The sequence below is a fragment of the Eurosta solidaginis genome, chromosome 3, assembly GCF_040869045.1.
Source record: "Eurosta solidaginis isolate ZX-2024a chromosome 3, ASM4086904v1, whole genome shotgun sequence".
Lineage (NCBI taxonomy): Eukaryota > Metazoa > Arthropoda > Insecta > Diptera > Tephritidae > Eurosta > Eurosta solidaginis.
In genome coordinates, this window is record NC_090321.1 from 177,538,683 (window position 1) to 177,563,536 (window position 24,854).

A 24,854-nucleotide genomic window follows, 5' to 3' on the forward strand; every position below is an offset into this window, starting at 1 on the left:
AAGTGAAACTCTCTTGACATATTTACCTGGATATGTCTTCAACATCCCGTACCGTATCGTATTTTAAGATATTGACGATCATAGCTGATGTTGGATGTTGTAGTCGCAGGTGTATATCGGTCAAGCTTGTTTGCGAGTTAGCTGTGGTTCAAATAGCTCACTTTCGCATGCTTTCTTCCTCTGATGAAATAAGATTATTATGTAGTATCCTAATTTGAATGAGATATGAAGAATAAATGCATTATAATGGCATTCAAAAATTATTCAAAAATCTCAACAAAACGATTGAAATTGACTGTGAAAAGCAGTCAAATATTACTCTAAAACTATTAAAGCTCAATTTTACAATGATATCAAATATGAATAAAAAGCGTTTCGAAATAGGAATCATAAATGATTATTCAAGAATAATCACATTTATAGTACATTTTTCTCCCGATGATACGTTAATTTTCGAACAGAAAATGCTTTTAAATTTCAACGTTTTTAATCATCTTGAGGTATGATATTTAAATATTTTTTGATCAATATTTTCAAAAAATGCTGGCTGGGTATTTATACACTTGGTTTTTTTTACTTGTGATTTTTTTTATTATATTGCTTTTCAATGACATATAACTCAAAGCATATTTATTATACATATAATTTTGTTCACAATATTTTATTTTTTTAACGAGACATCGAGAACACTGCTCCCGCGAAATTCTCGAATCTCGAAATACTCGTAACAATCGCGAGCTTCTCGACTTTCAATTCAGTCGCTGCATTGGCAGTACTCTATACATTTCGGTGTTTTTTAGTTGTGGTTTTGTGGAAATGCTCGCTTGTGCTCCAGAAGAAATCGTAAGCTCTATATATGTAAAACAGCCAATGAATCGATTAAACTGAATGTCGAGAAGCTCGCCAGTATTACGAGTATTTCTAGATTCGTGAATTTCGCCAGAATTGAAAGTCGAGAAGCTCGCGAGATTTACGAGTAATTCGAGATTCGAGAATCTCGCGAGAAGGCGAGACTCGCGAGAAATCTCTTCTGGAACAAGTTCGAGAAATCGTACGCTCTAGTAAAAAGTGATAAGTTGAAAAGGAACAAATAACAATCTAATTTTTATAGTGTATACTAGTATATACAAATGCATTTTAAATATAAAATATATAATTGCAATTTTAAAGCATCTCAATATTGTAACGGAAAGTTGCTTAAAACTCGAAAGGAAAATTTCCAAGTACCGAAGATCTCATCTAGAGAACTCTTTTATTATTAAAGTTTCAGGTCACTGAGTTATCGGAAAGTTCCTCAAAAATCGAAAGGAAAATTTCCAAGTACCGAAGGTTTTTGAGTTTTTACGATCCCTGGACCATATAGCAAAGTTTTTTTCCCTTACATTAAATTGTCACCAGATTCTGATGCGTGTTCCAAGTTTCCCGGAAGTTACTAAAAAAAGGATTGTAAGAGTCTCAAAATTTTGTATGGAAATTTGTTTAAAACATCAAATGAAACTAATAAAAGGAAATAATAAAAAGCAAATAAAAACATGGCATAAATTTTAGCTCCACGTACAGCAATACAGGTACACAAATAATGATAACTACTTACTTCAATGCGGCCGCCGTGGTGTGGTGGTATCGTGCTCCGCCTATCACACCGAAGATCCTGGGTTCATGCCACGGGAAAAGCAACATCAACAATTTAGAAACAAGTTTTTTCGATTAGAAGAAAGTTTTTCTTAGCGGGGTTGCCCCTCGGCAGTAGTTTGGCAAGCACTCCCAGTATATTTCTGACATAAAAGGCTTCCCAGTGAAAATTAATCTGCTTTGCAGATGCCGTTTGGAGTCGAATTGGAAAAGAAGCTCGGCCTAAAATATCTTCTGAAGTTATAGCGCCTTGCATTTTTTATCTGTGAGTTAAGGTGGCTCGAGGTCTGGTGTAATAAAACACAATAAGTTCTTGTATAACCGATATATTTCGATTACCTTCGGTAATCGTCCTCAGGGCAACTATTAACAATAAAAAACAACATGAATATTATGATGAAACAATATATCACAAATAACAATAAGTTTTGTTTAAAAAATTAATTACATACATTTATTTCACTTTTACACTGTCTGACGTGGAGTATTATACTGTTTATTTTTTATCAACAAGTGTCTGTATGACTGTGCAGTATTATCAATATCTGTTTTGTAGTTAATTCGTATGTTTGAAGGTGTGTTAACGATATGTAACATTTCTAATGTGTACCTTTTCTTCCATTTCTCTTCTTTCTCAATAACTGAAGCGTCGCACAGTGGCGCCTTTTGAGTTTTTCCTTTGCAAAAATCATAACTTTTGAACCAATGAAGATATTTAAAAAATTTAAAATGCAAATGAAAGCTAATTATTTGAAGTTTTGTTGTGCGAAAGCTCAGAATGTCACAGACACAGGGTGCTTCAAAAATAGTCGAAAATTTTTAGAAAAATGCAAAAAAAAAGGTTATAGTAAAAAATAAAAAAATTAAACGAGATTTGTCTTATAATGACGTATTTAAGCATTAAATAAGATAAACTAATGATTTTGATAAAATAGCGTGGCACTGCCCACTTATGATAAAAAGTTGTATTTAAGTAGTCACGTAATCAATAACTACCAAAATCGATAGACGTATTGTTTCTTTTAAATGGCAATACTCTTATGAAACTCAAATGTCCGTTTATGGTGCCACAATAACAAGGTGCTTCAAAATTCATCGTAAAATTTTACATGTTTTTTTTTTAATTTACAAGCCAAATATGTATTTTATTAATAACTAAAAGTTATTGAAAGTGGTTCAATGAAATCTTATTTGAGCTAAAGATTAAACAGCCAACGACATTTGGAAAAGGGGAGTGGCACTGCCCATTTATGCTAAAAAGTTTGATCTTAGTAATCGCTTTACCAATTTGTACCAAACTCGATAGACGTATTGATTTCTATACAAAATTAATACTCGTTTGAAGGCGAATTGCCTAAGCTTTAAAATAAATTTGACAAACTTTAGAGAAATGCAATAACGAAAAGTATATATTTATAAATTACTAAATTAATTAATTCTTTTATGTGAAATAAAAAGTTAACTTGTACATAGATATCTTATTTTTCAATAAAGTAACAAAATTGATTAGTAAATCTCTTTTTCATTGTTGTGATAAGAAGTGAGAAACTTATTTTATCTTAACATAGTCATCGTCACTGGAACATATATCTAACAAAGCAACCAATTCTGAGCTATACGCATCTGTAAGATCTTTTTGTGTTCTTACATACCTCATAAATGATATGTCTGGATCAGAAGAGATAGCTAACATGTTGAAAAGGTGTTCGTTTTGTCTAACTCGTGATACTTTGCAGGTATCCATACATCTATATCTTTTGTAGTCCTTCTTCTTAGATTCTTGAGCTTCTTCAGACAATTCTCCTAATGGTAAGCACTGGTACTCCATTAAATCTTTTCCATGTGCTAAAATTTTATGTACCGTTGGTGTAAGTTTCTTCTCAGGATACTTTTGATGCAGCAACTCTGTAGCCTTAGATGCATATTCTCCAAATGGTTCGTGGCAGTTTAAAATATTTAAAATTACTCCTAATCTTTTCACAATATCTCTATCAACTCCTGTTATGAGAGCAGTGACTTCATCGTTTTCAAAAAATATTCTTGAGGAGTTACCATCATTTGTATTTCCGTATCCATAATTTGGACAGTCAACTCTAAGGCCAATCTCTTTATATAATGCATCCTGAATTATTTTTTTCTCCTTTTTTGTTTGTCCTTACTTGTTGTATTGTCGTCGAAAACTTCCCCTTGTTGTGGTAGTGTATAAGCCAGGTTCAAAACAAATTCCATACATCTTATTCTAGCATGCAAAGGAGATATTCCATACTCATAATTTAGTTCGTCAGTTATTGAATCATCAAGATTTTCAAAGTCCTTTTGGCTCTTTTTACAAATTGGACATTTCATTGTAGATGCCGTATTTGTTACTAAGTTCAAAACTTTTCCATCGACCATTGTTAGAAGAAAATCAAGTTTTGTTTTAATGACATTCCCCTCTTTAATTTCAATTATTGTTGGTTCTAATTTGGCAATTTGCTTTTTTATATCACTCACTGTAGCTTTTATGAGTTCCGAAGACTCCTTCTCGTATTAAAATAATATCGGGCGGCACAATATAGTTGATGACGGACGTGAATTTTTCCAATATTCTGTAGCGTCATCTTTTAGTCGTAATGGAAAAATAGAAGCCATAAACATTGTACTATCTGTAATTGTTTCATCGCCTACATTTATTCTTTGTTCATATGCGCTTTGTCCTGATGATCCATCACAGCCCCACTTAGTTGTCAATGCTGGATCCTTTGGCAGTGATTTCAACTTTTCTTCAGTAAAACTTTGAAGGAGTCGTGTAGACTTATGATCCATTAGGTTTTGTAGCTCAATTTCAGCTGATACTTCGGTTAAGTTATTCTTGGCTTGAATAATTTTTTTGTATCCGGGTAAAATATCGGCATTACGTTGTAATAATGACTTACGCAATATAATATATTTTTTTCTTCGTTAAACCGAGATCTATAAACAGAGCCAAAGCTTCTTCGGGAGTGTATTTCCTAGGTAGCGCATTTGGTGGCGTGGGAATGCTGTTTTTGATCCTCATCAGTCGCACTGGACTTGCTACCGCAACTGCTTCTGTTATATGAGACTTCACGTTTTCTTCGTCTTTTTTATATTTAATAGTCAGTGCTTCTGAAAGATAAGTCGTGCCCATAGCTTTTGTGGTATCAGACTGCTTCCTTTTCCTTGTGTAGGTAGAACACTCTTCTATGGTTTTTTTGGTCTCCCTCTAGTTGGTTTGGTTGACGTGCTAGGCGTTTCTTCGTCCAAAAAAGTTTCGTCAGCTAGCCACTTTTAATGCTTACTTAGAAATTTTGAATTGTTACGATAGACGCCCTTCCATTTTCTTTCTATCATAATGTATTGTAAACCAATTTTTTCTTCCAGGCCTTCCTTTTCTTTAATACTTGTTTCACTCGCTAATTTTCTCATAATAGCTTAAACGAAGTCCCGTATTGACTTTGTAGATTTAAACACCGCAAATAGTTTCGAGTTTTCTAGATACATATTAGAATTGGCTTCGAGTGTATCTGACTAAATATTAAACTGTGAACTATATTTAAAAATACTATTTACTTTATCTAAGTAAACAGAATACTTAGTTCCTTAATCTCAAAAAGACGAATGATCATGTGCATTGTATGATGGATAGCTTTATATACCTACTCAAATTATTAAAATGAATTTCAGGTATACAATTCGTAACTAAAAAAATGTATGTTGTTAACAAGTTCCAATAACAAAAACGACCTTACGGCCGTACTGAATTATATATACCTGCTCAGGCGCGTATTTATGCCCAAGGTTGTTTAACTTTGTTTGATGTAAAAATTGAAGTTGCAGCTGAACGCAGGTAGACCTTATGAATTTAGGTAACTGAATATTTCACAAATAACTACTGTTAATTTGACGGGCCCATATATTTTAACATTTTTTTTTCCATCAAAATTTTAAAAAGGGCCTGAAAATAGGCATTTCGAAAAACAGGTATATCCGTCAACTTTTAACAAAAAAAACATTTTTATTTACTCACAAAACCATTTTAAATACAACGAAAATGAAGAAAATTTTCAAATTTTTCCCAAAGTTGAAAATTGGTCAACTTTGAGCGGCTCTACCTGCTAAACTATAATTTTCTGTGAAAAAACAGTTGTATATTCTTGATCCCTGGAAAATTATCTATTAGAGACATGTATTAGATTTAGCGAACGTTTTCATGATTTTTTTGATTTTTGCCATGCTTTAACGGCAGAGGCGCCACTGTGCGTCGTCGAAGTTCGGACTGTAATAACTGCTGGCACAGTGGGCCATGAGAGCTGTTTTATGGTTGTTAGTAGAATTACATTGTTTATAATCAGATTTGTGTTGTGACAGTCGAGTTTTTAATTTTGCTTTGGTTGTGCCCACATAAATGTATTGCACGATTCTTTATCATTACCTTTGCAAGGATTTTTATATAAAACATTGTTTTTTCGGTGTTCGTTATTTTTGATTTTGTTTTATTGAAAATATGTTTTAGAGTGTTTGTTGGTTTATGGCCAATTTTTGTTTCTTCGCTCTTATAGCAATCTGATTTGCCAAGACCCTCTGACAAACCAGGTAAGTAAATAACAGATTTAAATATTTTTTGGGGTTTTTGGTATAAGATCTCGGTTTGTTGATCGCGTTCTTCTTATTAAACTTTTTATAATATTCTCTGGAAAATCATTATCTCTTAATAGTAATTTAATTTCTTCTATAATTTCTTTGTGGTAAGTGTCGTCCGATATTTGTAGCATTCGTCTTATATAGCCCGTTGCTGTATTAATAATAATCGTCTTTGTGTGTTTGGAGTTAAAATTGATGATGCGTCTTGATGATATTGATTTTTTATACCACTTTAATTTAATTTGATTTGCTTCTCTTATTACAAGTGAGTCCAGTTAGGGTAATTTTCCATCTTCTTCGAATTCCGTAGTAAATTTTATATGTCGATCAAAGGAGTTTAATACGTCAAGTGTGTTTTGTACCTCGGTTTCTTTTGCTATCGCAAAAATGTCATCAACATATTTTGCTACAGATCTTGGCTTTTGTATTAGCTTTTCAATGCTATTTTCCAACAACTTTTCCATTAATATGTCTGCTATGATAGGTGAGGTCGGTAATCCCATTGGTAATCCTTGGAGTTGAGTATATATCTTGTCATTAAATTTAAAATATCTATTTTCCTCAATGCAGAACTTTACTATTTCCATAAACATTTTTCTAAGTATTTTAGTGTACTCTTCTACTATTGTCCATTTTTCTCTTATTACGTCAAGTGCAAGTTGTGTGGGTATGCTAGGGCACAGTGATACAACTCGAAAGAAATACGTTTTTCATCGTCACAAATAAATGTATTGTTTATCTTTTCTTTAAAATCAATGGTATTTTTTACGTTGTAGCTCGAATGTAATGTTAATTTCTTTAAAATGTTTGAAATATATGTACAAAGGCCGTAGGATGGCGATATGGGCCTGAGAGGTGTACCTTCTTTATGAATTTTACGTAGCCCGTAAATTCACCGTGGTAATGCTGTTGCTGTAATGAACTTGTTCCTCTCAGGCTTTGAAATAAGTCCCATTTTAAACAATCCGTCACCTAAAAGATTATTTTTAGTTTGAAGTCTAGACGTAGGATCTTGCCTTTGTACTTGCCTTGTACTCTTCATGTTGTTTTTTATTGTTAATAGTTGCCCTGAGGACGATTACCGAAGGTAATCGAAATATATCGGTTATACAAGAACTTCTTGTGTTTTATTACACCTGACCTCGAGCCAGCTTAACTCACAGATACATTATTAAAGGTCACTAAATTAACTTGCATTTATTATTTTACATACTTCAATAAAGCAACAAAACAAATTAAGCGGAATGCAAAGATGATAATTAATGATTGATAGATTAATGAAAATAAGAAAATAATTATAAATTGCAACGAAAGAATAAATTTTATGACTTTGATGCTATGAATAAATAAATTAACATTGCTAAACGGGCAATTTGGTTGGGAAAAGAATTTTAGGATTGAAAACGCTGTAAAATCTAGCAAAAACCAGTGTGCTATCATGAAAACTATTAATATTAAATACAGCTTTGTGCTAATTTCAAGTTCAAAACATGCTTTTGGAGAGTTCTCCAAACCGCAGCCGAAGAACGGTCTCATTTAGAAAAACGCTATTCTAAATTACTTTGATATAACCGGGACTTGAACAAAGGACCTTCGGTAAGTCGGCGTATTAACTCCATACCATATTAAAAAAAAAAAACAACCTACATTTGACAGTGATTTATGAAAACTCGAACTTTTCTTTGCAGATACAATGTGATAACTGGCTGAAGTTTTCTGTTAGTGTAGCATCACTGTTTAAAGGGCCCTGCTTTAGTGCAAGTCTCGGTCCAGTAGATAGCACATCTTCAAATAGTGGAAATACTTAACAACGAATATTGCTGCGATATATAAGCCGAAATAAAAAGTGGCTAATAACACCAATTAATAATTATAGTGGCATTGCACAGTGGGACAAATTTTAGAAATTTTACTGAAAATAAAATTCTTGTGTATGCTCTTATAGGTTAAAAATGATCTACTACCCATATTGAGCAACTTGGCTCCAGACATTTCGGGTCTAACTGTGATTCCGATCCATTAAGTTGGGCCAAATAAAAAAGATTTAAAATGATTTTTTTTTGTGTTTGTGCGTTTAGTGGTTTAAAAGTTAATTGAGGTTTAAGTTCAGCATTCAACATAAATGTCGTGCGAAAGTGCTAGGTATTGGGAAAGAGAGTGTAGCACATCCCATACAAACTGAAACTTTCATATCGCATATCTCCGAAATCGCCCGCCTACATTAAGGAAATTGGGTACGTGGTATAAAGGGTTCATATCAAACTTTGGACCGAAACTGTGTGGCACTGGGAATAGGCGTGACGTGTTGAAGAATTGAGAGTGAGACAAGTTACAAACTTAAATTGACACTGATGATGGCACAACGCCGAAACCGGGTTGTCTCGAAACCAAATTTGACAAGGGATGACGGAAAATCGTTCCAATATACATAATTTGAACCAGTTATATAAATTGATATGGATAGTCAACCCTATACTCAAACCACTTTTTTTGTAAATGGGAATGATTTTTCGACATAGGAATTTCTTTTTCAAAGCGTTGTAATTTTTCCAAAACAGTAATCCCGGCTTATATAAATGGACATATCTTTTATTATCTTAAAGTTCGTGTACTTCACTGAGGAAAAATTTCTATGGCAAAAATCATTCACCTTCCCCATGTTCTGAGACAGTTTTTTTTAGTGTACTGAAAGGAAGGAATTCGTGGACTGCTTAACACCTTGCACCTAAACTGTAATTTTAATAAAACGGCCTAATATTCATCAAATTGTGTATGCTTATTTATTCAATTTGCATACGAATTACTGCTCTGACTCCACTGTACGTGCCGTGGTTGCATGAACGTTACGTTGTTTACAGGTAACAGCAGAAGTCGTGTCGAGGTTGCGGGATTACATATTGTTGGCAGCATGTGCCTAGATTTCTATTTTTTGTTATTGTTCTTGTTGTTGTTGCCACCATCACGATTGCTATCGTAATAGCTGTGTACCTTCTACATTGTTGCTGTAATTTTGACCAGCTATTTGGTGTCTATTTGTTGTTGCTGCATCTGCTAATATTACTGTTGCTACTGTTTAACTGAAATTGCCGCTTCATTGCTGTCGTTTGTATGTATGTATGAATGAACATCAAGTGAGTATTGTTGCATGCTACTTTATTGCTGTTCATTTGGATTCCACAATCAGACTTTGGGTCGCGTGAGTACCTTAAAACAAGCAACAATTGCAATGAAGGCCTCGAACAACAACAGAATCGCATCATAAATTGCACGAAAAATCTAAAAAAATGTTCGAATTTGACAGTAAAGGATGTATTAAGAGGCGCTTCGTTGTGGAGTTGCATAGCTCAAGAAGATGCAGTGGCAGAAGAAGAGTGAAAAATGTAGCACAAACAGAAGAAAACTTTGTTGGTGCACAATAATGATTCCAATGTTGCAACTCGATATTTTTCGGTACACAAATGATGAACAATAATGAATAAAAAAAATTAAATATGAATTCCGCAGTTTCGAAATACTTTAACCTACTAAGCACAACATTTTTAACGTTAATGCTTTGCTCAATTTGCAATACTTGAAAATTGCTATATTAAAAGTCTGCCCCTTTACTTTTTGGTTCACAGCCTTTAATTTCATTTATATAATCTCAATTTTGGTTTACGAAGTAGTTCAAAGATTCCACAAACTCCCTATAAATATAAAAACAGTAGATTGAGTACACACTCGGGTTTTGGTGTAAGAATGTCTATGTTTAACTTCTAAACAGATTTCGGCTGCGATTACTCAGGTTAGTGCAGGCTCACTCGCTGGACACCTTCGTTTCCATAGGTGTACGCTATATGAAAGGTACCACTGAGAAATTCATTGTTCAACAAGCCGGAACTTCGTAGAGTGGCCTGTGTAATGAAGGAAAGTACATACTTAAGACATAAGTATCCCCTTATACACGCAGATCCGTATACGATCGAAATAGATGGATAGCTGTTGACGGTCTTCAGCAGGGAAACCGGATATTGTTACCCTTACAAATACTAGTATCACCACTATCACAAACATAGCTTGGGGACCAGCAAATAGGAAAACGCACTTAAATGAAATATCTGAATGTGTGAAGTTGGACAGTAAGCTCACCTTGTCGGAGCAAGTCCAAGGAACCTACGAAAGCACTGGGCACACTATAGCGAATCTAAGTAGATGTGCTGTTGCCATGCAGGTGCCAGAAGAGTAGATTTGATGCTGGCACTAACAGTAGAGCAGCAGCACCGCAGGAAAGTGGACCAGGAAGCTAATCCTTGCATTGAACACAAGGTTGAAGGCACCATACGGAGCGGTAGACTCCGATTTGATTCAAATTTCCATAGGACACGGTTACTTCCGTAAATATCTCTACAAAATGCGTAAGGTTGACAACTCTAACTCCCGATGTGTGCCATACTTTCTTCGAAAGCGAACACTTAGTCCAACAGCGAAGGTGGTTAGAAGATATACTTGGCGACCTATCCCGGGGCAGTGTCATACATGACCTGCCGAAGTGATAGATGGAAAACAGTCTGCACAAATGCGAGACATGTACTTCTCACAAAACGATAAGATGACTGCCCAACCATCTAGCGTTGGAGAAGCTATGGAGCTAACTTAACGCGTCCGTACCCGAAGTAATGCTAAATACGGTCCAAGGTACGAGGAATTGCTCGGGCCGTGGGTGGTTAGTTTCTAATGGGTAGCCCTTCAATGAGGAGGGGATACCTACACTCGGAGAGTCTCGCATAAAGAACATCCTCCTTCTACGAAATTTAAAAAAGAAAATCGAATTTTTTAACTAGTTATAACTTCTATTTAACTTTTTTGTATGGATTCACCATGGTTTAGTATTTACTTTTCTATTCAAGCTACCTAATTTGTCATTTCAAACCATCGATTCAAAATTTTGATACTACTTCTTCTTCTTATTAGCGACAACCAGCATCAATCTAATTATACTTACTGTGTAAACCCACCCTTCAGGCAGTAGAACATTTGTTATATGCACAGACTTAGTCAGAAACGACGCCATGGCTATCTACTTTACAGGTCATTCACTGGTTTACTGGCTTTCTTACCTACCAAATTTCTAAAATATTCTGTTGATTGATTTGAATAGTAATTTGGTGATAGACAAAGACGTATTTACGCAAAAGTTTTATTTAAGTGCTATTAAACATAGAACAGAAAATAAAACAAGTAAGGACGGGACTGTCTTCGGCTGTGTCGAAGACTTCATACCTTTCATGAATGGCTCTGAACAATAATCTTATCCCGTTCATAATCTCCAAATAATCGGATGTGTAAGATAAGAAATATATAGTGAACAGATGTACATACCTAAACAATTTTTAAGATAAATATAAAATAAAAAATGGCAAAAAACCCCCTTATCTGAACTATCGTTTGTATGGGATATATATTATATATAGCTCCGATCAAAGTGATTTTTTCAGGAAATCTTCTATGATATATTAGAATATATATCACCGAGTTTCACGTTTATGCTTTCTAAATTGCGGTAGGAATGACCAAAATCGTCTTATCTGAATGATCGGATGTATGGGAGATATATGTTATAGTGGTCCGATCCTACCGGATCCGACAAATGTCTAATATAATACAAAAATATATCCTTGTGCCAAATTTCATTGAGATATCTCAAAAGTTTAGGGACTAGTTTGCATTCAAACAGACAGATGGACGGACGGACAGACGGACATGGCTATATCAACTCAGTTCGTCGCCCTGATCAATTCGGTATACTTAATGGTGAGTCTATCTTCTATATTTCTCAACGTTACAAACATTGAACCGAAGTTAATATACCATTTCATTTTCATGAAAGGTATAATAAAGTGACAAAGTGATGGTCAACGAGCGCAGAGTTTTTAGCATTACTGTAAAGCGCAGTCGGAAAACGCAAGTGTTTAGTGATCACTCTCTGGGCTACATTGTTGGGAATTTCCGATCCACGCAATATGTAGTTTGAACTTGATGTCAAATTGCTGATAATGCATTTTTCATAAGACAATCGCTCAATATGTTCATATGGCTGTTTAGCACATTCGCTGTGTTCTTTTTGAATAATATTTCATGTCCTATTATTTTAGTGAAGTATATCAATTAATTTAATAGGTCTTTAAAATCTTAATATTTAAAAAACACGTGTCACAATCTTTCCCTCCGCGATGGACTCATAAACTACAGAACCGATTTTGAATTTGTTTTGCACTCCGTGTGTAGTTCGATCTAACTTGAAATACAGGATAGGTTATATCTCAGTTTATATTCGCAATATTATTTTATTGCAATTTTTTTTAAATGGTTATACGTAATAATAAAATGCTACGTATATGCAGTGACACTCATATTTTCAGGTGGTGCGGATATACTTCCGTTTAATTACTTGGTGTTTTATAATTTAGGCTCCACGCCCCCTTTTTCCCAATTCCGCATTTTCTTGGTGGTGTTAGGGATTGACCTCATATAAGTCCTTACTGAATTTCAGTGTTCTGGCATGTATACCTTCAAAGTTATGCAGTACCAAAGATTCCATTTGAATTGGAGGTTCCACGCCCCCTTTTTCCCAATTCCGCCTTTTCTTGGTGGTGTTAGGGATTGACCTCATATAACTCCTTACTTAATTTCAATGTTCTGGCATGTATACCTTCAAAGTTATGCGTTACTAAAGATTCCATTTGTATGGGAGGTGCCACGCCCCTTTCTCCAAATTCCGAATTTTCTTGGTGGTGTTAGGGATTGACCTCATATAACTCCTCATTGAATTTCAATGTTCTGGCATGTATACCTTCAGAGGTATGCAGTACCAAAGATTCCATTTGTATGGGAGGTGCTACGCCCCTTTTATATATCGAAATTATTTTTAGCCTAAAACCTTCCCGTTGATCGAAGGAACCCATAACCAGAATTTGGTGATGATTGATGTGTGGGAAATACGTTTCCATAGCGAACACACACACAGACTTTGATTTTTATATATATACGGCTAAACCGATTTGGGATTTAAAAATCAACTAACCATCATCTCTCCTTCCTGTATCTTTCCTAAAAATTTTATGGCAATCTGTCGAGGCGTTCTCGAGTTATGGAATGACAATCAATATGTACACTTCTTTTTATATATATAGATTTGGGAAAAATTTAAACAACGTGACATCAGGACGGACAAGGCGACAGCTGTTTCGATTATACCTTGTAAATCTCTTCAAAGCCTTTTCTCCCGGGAGTGGGAGTCGAACCCGCACTCCTACGATAGTTGAAATGGTTAAAAACGCATTCAATATGGATATGAAATGAAAGCTGTTGATGAGTGCTTTAGTACAGAGTAATATATTATTCAGGGACGGACTGGGACTGGGATTAGGACTAGGACTGGGACTGAGACTCGGAGTGGGACTGGGACTGTGACTGGAATAAAATACATACCACCCTCTGGGACAGGCAATAAGGGATGCAGAAGAATGAGAAGAAATTGAGAGAAGAGAAAAGAGAGAAGGAGATTGAGAAAGAGATAGAATGAGACGAAGATGGAGATAGATGAAGCGAAAAAGACGGAGGGAGGAGTGAATAAAAGGATTAGGAAAATGTGAAGAGGAGGAGGGCAGAGTTAGACGGAAAAAGCTTACTAAAATGTATGCAGATAGGCCAAATTTAGGGCAGGACAACGTCTGCCGGGTCTTCTAGTTTAAAATAATTATTTTATTTGACAGTTGGCTCAGCATGCTACTCAAATAACTTCAAATGCTGTCACTCAACCAATGAATGTGAATGCGCCCAGTGATTAGTCCGTCCAATATTTTGATTAAGGCCAAAGAACCTTTCTGCCGCTATATAAACATACATATACATATATAGATACATACAGGCTTAAGTATGTAGTGTGACATAGTGAAAATATGTGTAAATGTTGACTTTAAGTATGTATGGGTATACATATATATACATACATACATTCATACTCATTGCTGGCACGCGACTTTAACGATAATATCTAAATTTGCATAAATCAAATTGATGTTTATTCATATTAAAAAAAGGCGTAATGTCACATTTTATTAACTTGGTAATTAAATAAAATTTTTTGTTGAAGAGATTAAAAGCTAACCCCTTGTTTGAACAGTCATTGCCAAGACTTAACGTACATAGATCAATGTTGGTTAACAACATTAATTTAGCAGTCTAAAACTAAAAAGGGTGGTGTAAAGAGTTTTAAGGCTATTTTTGCAAAAAAAAAAAAATATTTGACCTTATGTCACCCCTTCGTTTGTACACCACCCCAGATCTGCTGCATACATGGGCAGATTAACCCTCAACGGGGCCCTAGGCAACCATCAATTTGGGGGCTATTTTTTCACGTCCGTTCCCTTCTTTTTTCGATTAAAAAATACAAACTTATATATTTCATAAACATTTTATTGTCACAATGTAATAATACCAATAAAATTAGCATCTACATTTAAACATGTCGTTTTATACGCTTGTTTTCGGCAAATTCACCAATTATATCATCAATATCGATTTTTTTTAATAAATCTGACTGAATGCAAAGTATACCTAACACCTCGAGTCGCTCTTGTCGCATTGTAGCTCTTTCAGCAGCTTTGATTCTTTTTAATTGCGAGAAGGATCGTTCGGCAGAACAATTTGTGATCATTAATGTTAAAAAAATCCGAAGAGCTCTTTCTGTGTTAGGAAATAACTCGGCTAATTGATCTTGCATGATAATCTTATACAAATATCTACACTGAAAGAAATGGTGCTAGTAAAAACAACAAATCAATTCTGTTGTTCTTGACTTAACGGAGATTCGGTAAAATTGATCGAATTATGGTTAATTCGACCGATTTCTTTGTCAAGCGCACAAATTAGTTTAGTGATTTTCAACAGAAGAGAAATTGTCGCTCTTAAGTTAACAAAATTCTGTAAAATTTAGAGATTCCTAATCAATCTAACTGATGTTTTTGTTAATATACAACAGCGATAAAGAGTCAATATATGAGCAAATTTCAAAGAGAATTTTACACTCACTGCGCTCTCTACTTTGTACTTAAATTAGTAACATTTTGTTCAAGTTTTTACGAATTTTCACTCACGCGAACGAATCTAATAAGATAATAAAAAACATCCTTTTTAATATTGATGTTTCCGACAACATATAAGTTTGAGTTGTTTTGGAATCGTTTCAACTTAAAGTGTTACGAAAATTAAACTTGCCGAATTACATGTAATTACCTTCCTGCGACTTGATTCTTTGCTTTTCTATAACTTACAAGTTCTCTATTTAAAATGTTATGTCAAACATTTATACCACAAGGTTTTGTTCGAAAAAGTGGAGTGTGGCAAATACATGCGAGAGAAGAAATTGGGAATGAGCTGAGCTGCAACTGAAAGAATTGAGAATCAGTTTTGTGACTACTATTTTCATTTCTATGAAAAGCGAAGTTCAAAACTATAAACTAAATAAATTATAAAATATAAGACTTGGTGAAAGTGCGTTTAATAAAACAAAATAATAAAGTGTATAGTGTTTAATGTGTGCCAACATATTTGATGTACGCACAATTGAAGTTCGATTAGTAAGTGCGTACATATGTATGAATATGTAGCAAGCATGCGTATTTATATATTCACATATTACGGATGTGTATGGCGGCTACCGTGGTGTGATGGTAGCGTGCTCCGCCTGCCACACCGTATACCCTGGGTTCGCACCCCGGGCAAAGCAACATTAAAATTTTAGAAATAAGGTTTTTCAATTAGAAGAAAAATTTTCTAAGCGGGGTCGCCCCTCGGCAGTGTTTGGCAAGCGCTCCGAGCGTATTTCTGCCATGAAAAGCTCTCAGTGAAAACTCACCTGCCTTGCAGATGCCGTTCGGAGTCGGCATAAAACATGTAGGTCCCGTCCGGCCAATTTGTAGGGAAAATCAAGAGGAGCACGACGCAAATTGGAAGAGAATCTCGGCCTTAGATTTCTTCGGAGATAATCGCGCTTTATATTTATTTTTTTTATGTATATGGCAACATAGGCACTTTCGTACAAAGCTGTCGCAACAACTTTTTTTGTTCATTTGACTACTAAAACGGTCAACTACGAATCAACGATTTGTGCGCAGTTGATTCAGCATCTTGTTGCGATGGATAAAAATTGACAGAAATTTCGGTTGAATTGACCCGTATTACGGTTGATTTTACCATTCTTTTTCTTTCAGTGTATGAGTTTTTTGTGCATCAGTGTATCTGGAGTTCACGTAACTTTGGAATTGTTTCATTTCAATGAAAAACTCTTCCACATAAAAAATAACTAAGTTACTTGTAGCTTCGTGAAGGTCTCCATCACTTAGAGAAAAGTTGATGAGAAATGCAAATCTCTCTGAAACTTCCATATACTTTCACTGTGAAGATTGTCGATGATTTGCAGGAAACCTTTTGTCCTAAAATAATCGCGAGGCGAAAATTCTACTTTTGGAGCATATCCGTCATTAGGTGGTTTTTTCTACGAGGAGTACGTTTTACGATTTCTGTATAACCTACACCAGGTAATAACTGTTTAGTTTTTTTCTCGAAATCATTGAACTTTTCACGGAATGAAACTAAACTATCTTCTAACGAAAAAAGCACACGTTTGCAAATCTGCTTTTTCACTTTGCAATGAACGCATAGCAGTCAAAATAGAGTTGAAGGTTTCTACACCCTCTGTTCCAAAAATAACCTAAATTTTTATATCCAGCTGTACTTGTACACAGGATATTATAACTTTGATTGGATAACGGTTGGTTGTACAGGTATAAAGGAATCGAGATAGATATAGACTGGGAGTGCCCCTAAATCCCCAAAAAAAAAATTCCCAAACACAGAATCCTCAGGTAAAAAAAATCCCAAATACATAATCCCCAAATTTAAAATCCCATAACCAAAATCCCCAACACAAAATCCCCGCACTTTTTTGGGGGCTAAATCCACAAACCTTTTGTGAGGAAATATCAAAAAACCTCGAACACAAAATCACAGAAATTTTAATTAAATCATAAGATAAAGTTCTGACGCGTATAAAAATAATTACGCATTTATATATATGTAAGTATGACTAGAAGCATAAAGTAAAATGATGGGGAATAAACTAACGGTACACGTTCTATTTGCAATGTGTTTTCATATCTTCTTTCTGTTTTAACCATGTCAATATTGTATTCTTTTCTCTAATTCTTTTGTACATCAGTGGCACAGAGGCTTAGGTCTTCAACCTCTGTGCAAAAGTCGTCGGTTCAATGCCAGATCACGGATTTAAATTTTATTTTCTATTTATTTAATTTTGGTTTATTTAATTTTATTTAATATTAATTTATTTATTATTAAAAATACTGTGAAAAAATATTAAAAAATTTATATGAAAAACCTAGATCTGGTAGTGAACCGACGATGAGAAAATATCGCTAAATTAGCATAATATCACTAATATAGCTATTGAATAGAAGGAAACTACGAAAGTAAACTGCAAAAGTTCTCAAAATAATTGAAAAAAATATCTTCTTGGAGAAAAAAATTCCTTAAAGTATAAGTTTTGTTTGTCAAATGAATTTCTATCGCCTTATTAACTGTAAAATGTATCGAATTAGTTACTTCTTGGCGATAGACGATAAAATTACCAGAAAACTTCTGCCAGGGTTTTGTAATGTAATTTATACATAAAAATATATGTATGTACATATGTATTTATAATTTGTAAAAACAAAAAAAAAAAAAAAATTATCCGGTGTTTATCTGCAATGCAATGAATTTTGAATTTTTTTGTTATGTAAGTACTGTATTAATTGTATTTATAAGTTATTGCGTTGCACTGTATTTTCTTTAATGTGCCCATTAGATATTTGTGAAATCATCAATATTGAAGTGTTAGTTTGGAAATAGAATAGACATAGCTATATCACACAGAAAATGGGATTTCGTGTTGGGGATTTTGATTATGGGATTTTGATTTGGGGACTTAGATTTTGGGGATAAAGGGGGTAACCCATATAGACTTCCATATATCAAAATCATCAGTATTGAAAAAAATTTTATTGAGCCATGTCCGTCCGTCCTTCCGTCTGTCCGTTAACACGATAACTTGAGTAAATATTGAGATATCTTCACCAAATTTGGTACACGAGCTTATCTGGACCCTGGTATTGAAAATGAGCGAAATCGGATGATAACCACGCCCACTTTTTATATATATAACGTTTTGGAAAACACAAAAAAACCTGATTATTAGTAAATAATAAATCTAGAATGTTGAAATTGTATGTGTGGACTGATATTGAGACTCGTGATAAAAATTTGAAGAAAATTTAAAATGGACGGGGCACCGCCCACTTGTGATACAATCAATTTTACAAATATTATTAATCATAAACCTTTCGTAACAAAGTTCGGAAGAGAGGTTGCCTTTACTATAAGGAATGCTTTGAAGAACAATTGGCGAAATCGATTTTCAAAAAGGGTCGTGCACGAATAAAATAAACTAGATCTATGCAAAAAAGAGCTTTATATCAATGGTATTTCATTTCCCAAGTGGATTTATAACAATAAGTAGGAAAAACTTCAAATTTAAAAAAATGGGCATGGCACCGCCCCATTTATGACTAATCAATTTTCTGTGTTTCGGGAACCATAACTCGAAGAAAAATTAGTTCAGAATATAACCATATGTATGTATATGTGTTATTACGCAGCCTTGTAACACTATTAAGCACAAAAAACAAACAACAGCAGAATTTCAAGTGTGCATCTGGATATGTAATGTTCAGGTTCACCCGAACTTAGACTTCCTTTCTTGTTATTATTCAATATACTCTCCTTTCACTTCGATACACTTCTTTGCACGCTAATACAATTTGTCAAATGTGTCGGAAATGTCCTTTTTAGGAACCTTGTCTAATTCGTCGGTCGTCGTCTATTGAATGCGGTCAATTGAATTTTATTGATTTGAGTAAAAATTATTTTCAGTTCTGATTATATTTTTCTTTCACTCTCTAGATTTTTATGTTGGTAAGAAAATCTTAGTAGTCTTTTTCATTTTTCGGGGGCCCCCGACTTTATTCTGCCTACTTGTCCTGGCTGCATAGCATTGAATGTAATTTCCCTGTTATACAGCTCGAAGTGTATCTTAAAATTTAGGACCTAGATTGTAGCTTAAAAAAAAGCTCCGCTTAATACAGTGGTGGCAAAACAATTATGCGCAAAATATGTATTGTAGAAATGGTGACATTTTAACAGGCAAGACAGAGAAAGTGGAGAGAAGTGGGCCCTTAAGCGGCGTTGTGCGTGCTTTTTTTTGTGAATAGTTTGGAAAAAGTTAGTTTGGCAACAGGAATAGAGAAGTTTTAATAGGCGTAGTCCATGTTGACATATATTAGTTACGTGGCAAAAAACTGCATCCACTACAATTTTCTAATTCGTGAGGACCTTTGATTTGTGCTCCGGCTATGCTGAAGTAAATGACGCAGTTGCAATGGAAGTGAGAGTGCCAATACAGTAATAAGGTGTGTACGGTATAACGCCTCTATGTTCCTGAGCTACGAGCATGCTTAAGTACGACTATATCTATAGGCATATCTACAATTATGACTGCGGCTATGACTATGAATACGAATATATCTTCGTTACATTACGTTTTTACGGTAATACGCTACTGAGTTTTAACGCCAATACGACATAAAAATAATAAGTTCCTGCTCTAGATCGATTCTATGCTAGTTTGTGTTTAGGATTTCAAGTAGAGCTTAAGATTCCTTCTCGAACACAAGCGAGATTTTCGAGACCCGAGAAATCGAGAACCCGACTTCTCGCGAGATTCTGATGTCTAGAAGTACTCGTAAATCTCGTGAGCTTCCCGATATTCTTACTTAATCGCTGTATGGACCATATTTATACGCTTGGTTTTTTTTACTTGTGACTTTTTAGTTGATTATATTGCTTCAATGAAATTTAACTCAAAACATATTTATTATACATATAATTTTGTTCCCAATATTTTATTTTTCAACGAGACATCAAGAACACGGCTCCTGGCGAGATTCTCGAATCTCGGATTACTCGTAAGGCTCGCGAGATTCTCGAGCCTTGGTTGAGTCGCCAGGGAGTTCAGGCACCCCCAGGTCACCCTCGATCGAACTAAATTTAGGTATTATACATTCACGTTCAATATTCTTTCACTTTATATTGTTTATCAAAATTTAGTTTATTTACTTATTTTAACAAAAACACACGTACATATGTTTATATTTTCCCTAACAGCAAGCCATTAAGTTTCATATAAACAGCTATGCAAGTTATAAATTCTAAAATATCAAAAAAATTTCACGGAATAAATTATTAAATTCGATTTTATAGTCAAGTTCTTTCGCCAGACTCACTTGTTTCTGTTGACTTTACTAAGCCGCCGTTTTATTAAGCCATCTTCACGGCTGCCCACTTCAAAGTAAACTGATTTTTGAGAGACAACTTTTACTCTATTATCTGCAAATATTTTTTTAATTAATCTCATCCAGCAAACTCTGCGAGCTTGTAAATAAAAAACAAAGGTGTTTGCCGTGGCAAAGTAGGTTGTGTGTTCGATTTGTATACTAAAGTTCTAGCGGTCGATTTCCTCCTAAGGTAAAATCAAAAAAATACTAAATGTCGGGGAATTTTTTTTTTTTGAAACTTGATTCGTTGCTCCCCAATGACCAGATGGGGAATAAATATTACAGCAAAAGTGTTTGCAATGTCCGGCCTAAAACGCGTTAGATCAGCGTTCGTGATTATTGTTTTATTATATGTTTGTTGTTATCAAAACAATGAATTGCGGTATGGCAAAAATCATAACAGTGGTGTAGTGAGGTTTTCTTGCGCCCGGGGAAAATATTTTTTTTACTTCATGGCTCTGCGAATGCAGATTAGAATCAACAAAACAAAATTATGCTGCAAAATAAACATTTATATCCCTTGTCTCTTCAAATTTTTCACACCACAGGACTTGAAACTGATTTAATGTACATACGGCCATATTATTCACGACGTGGACCTTGCACATAACATAACAAATGGACAGCCACTTCGATGGCACAACGTTACTACTGTGGAACCCCAACAACTTTTGGTTGTGACGCTCAAACTCTCTGCTTCAATACAAATACATCCAAAATTACCACTTAGAACTTCTACGGAAAGACAACTGATTGATGTAGTTGCGCCTCCAAGGTAGATAAGAAGACATCTGCATAAGCCCTATGACTAGAGATGGGGTTACGATTTTTCAGGGTAAATACCGGCAAAATACCCGGAATATTCCTTTTTTCTACCTTTTTTTGGGTATTCAAAAGCATTTGAATCGAGGTTCGTTGGAATTATATGTCAGAAATTCAATGTATACGTCATTTGAAAATACATATTTGTTTTGATTTTCCAAAAGTGAATGTTGGTTAAATTTAACAAATTTACATATATTTGCGCAAACAAAACAATTAAATTTAATAATTTGGGAAACATTTAAACAATGTGACATCGGGACGGACAAAGCGACAGCTGTTTCAATTATACCTTTTTTAAATCTCTTCAAAGCCTTTTCTCCCGGGAGAAGGATTCAAACCCTGCACTCCTACGATGGTTGAAGTGTTATAAACGCATTCATCCACGTCATGCCTTAGTTGTAAACCTTATCCTAATTGCCTTCTTTGCATATTTTCTTTATTCATAGTCCATACTTCGTATGGCGTCATATCGTAAAGTTATGCGTTGGTAAGGCGGTTTCAGAGAAACTTGGTGTTGTTGCTTTGTTCTATTTATAGAACTACAACGAATTAACACCAATTTTGTATATTTGTATGAGTTTTTAAGCGGGGATTACCCTTGTTGCTTTAAATGTATGAAAACATTTATTAGGGGGACTCATGTAACCGTATAAATGCCTTATAAAGTGTGTAAACGTATAAATTTATCTAGTTTACGCACGAGCGGTCAAATTTTGTATGAAAAATCATTTACACAATTTGTATAAATTTACGCGCACATTTCATTGTGTAAACGCGGTAAACTCAAAGGAATGCAACCTTGCAGACATTACAGACGGCATTTTCATCAAAAATCTCCAACATCAGCAAGTAAAGGCGTTTTAGTTTTAATTTTTCACTTAATCTTGGTATTTTTTAATTTGTATAACAATCAAAAAAATTTTTTTTGGAAATAATACAGCTGAAAAGCAATCAAGTATATCAAGAGTATTACTAGGTGCGTTCATATAACCGCGTGTGTAAATGGATATAATTTTACACCTTATAAGTTTATATGCTATCATGAGTCCCCCTATTAGAAGCAATTTTTAATTTATTATTTTACACCAAGTTTCTCTGAAACCGCCTTACCAACGCATAACTTTACCATATGATGTCATACGAAGTATGGACTATGAATAAAGAAAATATGCAAAGAAGTCAATTGGGAAAAGGTTTACAACAACTAAGGCATGACGTGGCTGAATGCGTTTGTAACACTTCAACCATCGTAGGAGTGCAGGGTTCGAATCCCACTCCCGGGAGAAAAGGCTTTGAAGAGATTTACAAGGTATAATCGAAACAACTGTCGCCTTGTCCGCCCTGATGTCACGTTATTTAAATTTTTCCCAAATTATTAAATAAATTATAAATTAAAAATTGCTTCAAATAAATGTTTTCATACATTTAAAGCAAGAAGGGCAATCCCCGCATAAACAATAATACAAAACAATTAAAATTGTTGAAACGGTATGTATTGTTAATAAGCCAATACCAATGAAATTCGTTAAGTGTACATTTCTTTTAGGCTGAATCATGGGAAGAACCAAGAGCGCTAAAATATGGAAACATTTTGAGTCACATGCAAAAATCAGTTTCTTGCAAATACTGCAGTACAATGTACAAAATGGGCGAATGTTAACAAAATGGCTAATCATTTATCCAAATGGTTTAAATGTCCAAGCTTGGTTAAAACAGATATTGTGGGAATAAATCCCTGTGATTCAGGAACAATTTCGAATTCCCCTTCCATTAATGCTAGCAATATTTCCAGCTCATCCAGTTCTCTCCAATCATGGAACTTAGTGCAAGTAATGACGGATGAGTGTAGAAAAATTATCCAAGGCTATAACTGTATCTGGTACTCCGTTTTCCATTGTGGAGCATCCATTCTGGGTAGAGTTTTTTAAGGAATTACAGCCTTCATACAAATACGACGAGGATGAAAGCACAAACTCATTTGATAAAGTACCATCTACTTCCACCGGTTTCCCACAGTCTACACCCCCGTGCTTCTTTTCGGGATTGTGAAACTTTCAGCGATAGTGACTAAATACTATTTTGATTTGTGTAATGTAATATCATATTTCAAAAATAAATACATATATTGGTACAATATAACTTTTGATGTGTTAAAATTTGAGTATTTGGGCTGCTTTATAAATATTTGTATTCCAGTTTTACAAATTGGTTGTAAGACGAATTGATTTTCTGTATTTGTTTGCTATTTTTCCTAAAACATAATTTATACCCTCATTTTGGGTAAATATTTGTGTATTTACCCATTTTTACCATATATACCCAATTTGCCGGATATTTACCATTTGGGTATTTACCAATTTCCCATCGCTACCTATGACGAGATCTGGCGTAATATGATCCAGAGCAACTCGAACGCAGAGTCTGTGATTTCCTTTAAGCTCAGACTCCCGCCTTTGCAGACATCGCCGAAGAAGAATGCACACTTCCGAAGGATATGCGCGTTACTCTGCCCGAACTTCGATCTCTATGTACGGCCCCAGCCTGGTGTATAGCACAAATCAGTTTGTAATGTGGAACAAAAATCTGTAATAGCAACTTTTTTTTGCTAAAACCATATTGAAACTGCTCGATTCCTTGGACCTCCGTTAGAGGAATTTATTTAAAGTTTCTTGAGTGTTCTGGCCTATTAACCCAGACGAGGGATTTGTACAACAAAAATAAGAACCATACATGGACGGACGGGAAAAAGACTACGCCGCCTAGTTCTGTCGATGATAATCAGGAAAACGTATATGTGCGCTGCTCTCTCCATGCCATCAAAACAAAATCTCACTTAACGCCGAAGTGGGGGAAAAGGGTGTCGGAAAAATTCAACTTCCACAAATTAATATTCCCCAGTGGGACTAGGTGAATCGTCCAGCTGCGACGACCTTCAACATCTCTAATGATGGAAGTAAGCTGAATGCTGGTATGAGCAAATTGTGACCATCATGGTTAAATCGTACAAATTAAAAAAAAAAACCGAATTAAAAAAATTCATACCAAATTTTCGATCTACATATTTTATTTTTATTTTTTATCGGGCATTTGTAAATAAAATATACAAAAATTTTTGTTTGTATCTATTGGTATGGCATTTCCACAAAGTTTTTCAGAGAGATTTAAAAATTTTTTTAAAAATCAAAAAATCATTACGGCCGCCGAGAAGAGAGAATGGTTTTACCTTCATATATTTTTATCATGGACAGAAGATATTATCGGTAAGTAGAC

At 34.6% G+C, this 24,854-nt stretch overlaps 1 protein-coding gene across 12 annotated transcripts in view; it reads right to left on the minus strand.

Moving 5' to 3' along the window:
• The window catches only part of LOC137244680 (uncharacterized), a 416,557-nt gene that overhangs the window by 215,122 nt on the left and 176,581 nt on the right, over nt 1–24,854 (minus strand). Inside the window, exons 1-2 of one of the 12 annotated variants that reach the window (XM_067774049.1) lie at nt 20,709–20,751; nt 1,595–1,995 (exon numbers count right to left, since the gene is read on the minus strand). The exons of 10 other annotated variants lie outside the window; for them this stretch is intronic. The gene's annotated coding sequence lies outside the window, so the exon portion shown is untranslated. Of the gene's footprint in view, nt 1–1,594; nt 1,996–20,708; nt 20,770–24,854 lie in introns of those variants that run through there. One more of the 12 variants, XM_067774050.1, reaches the window with a different exon arrangement.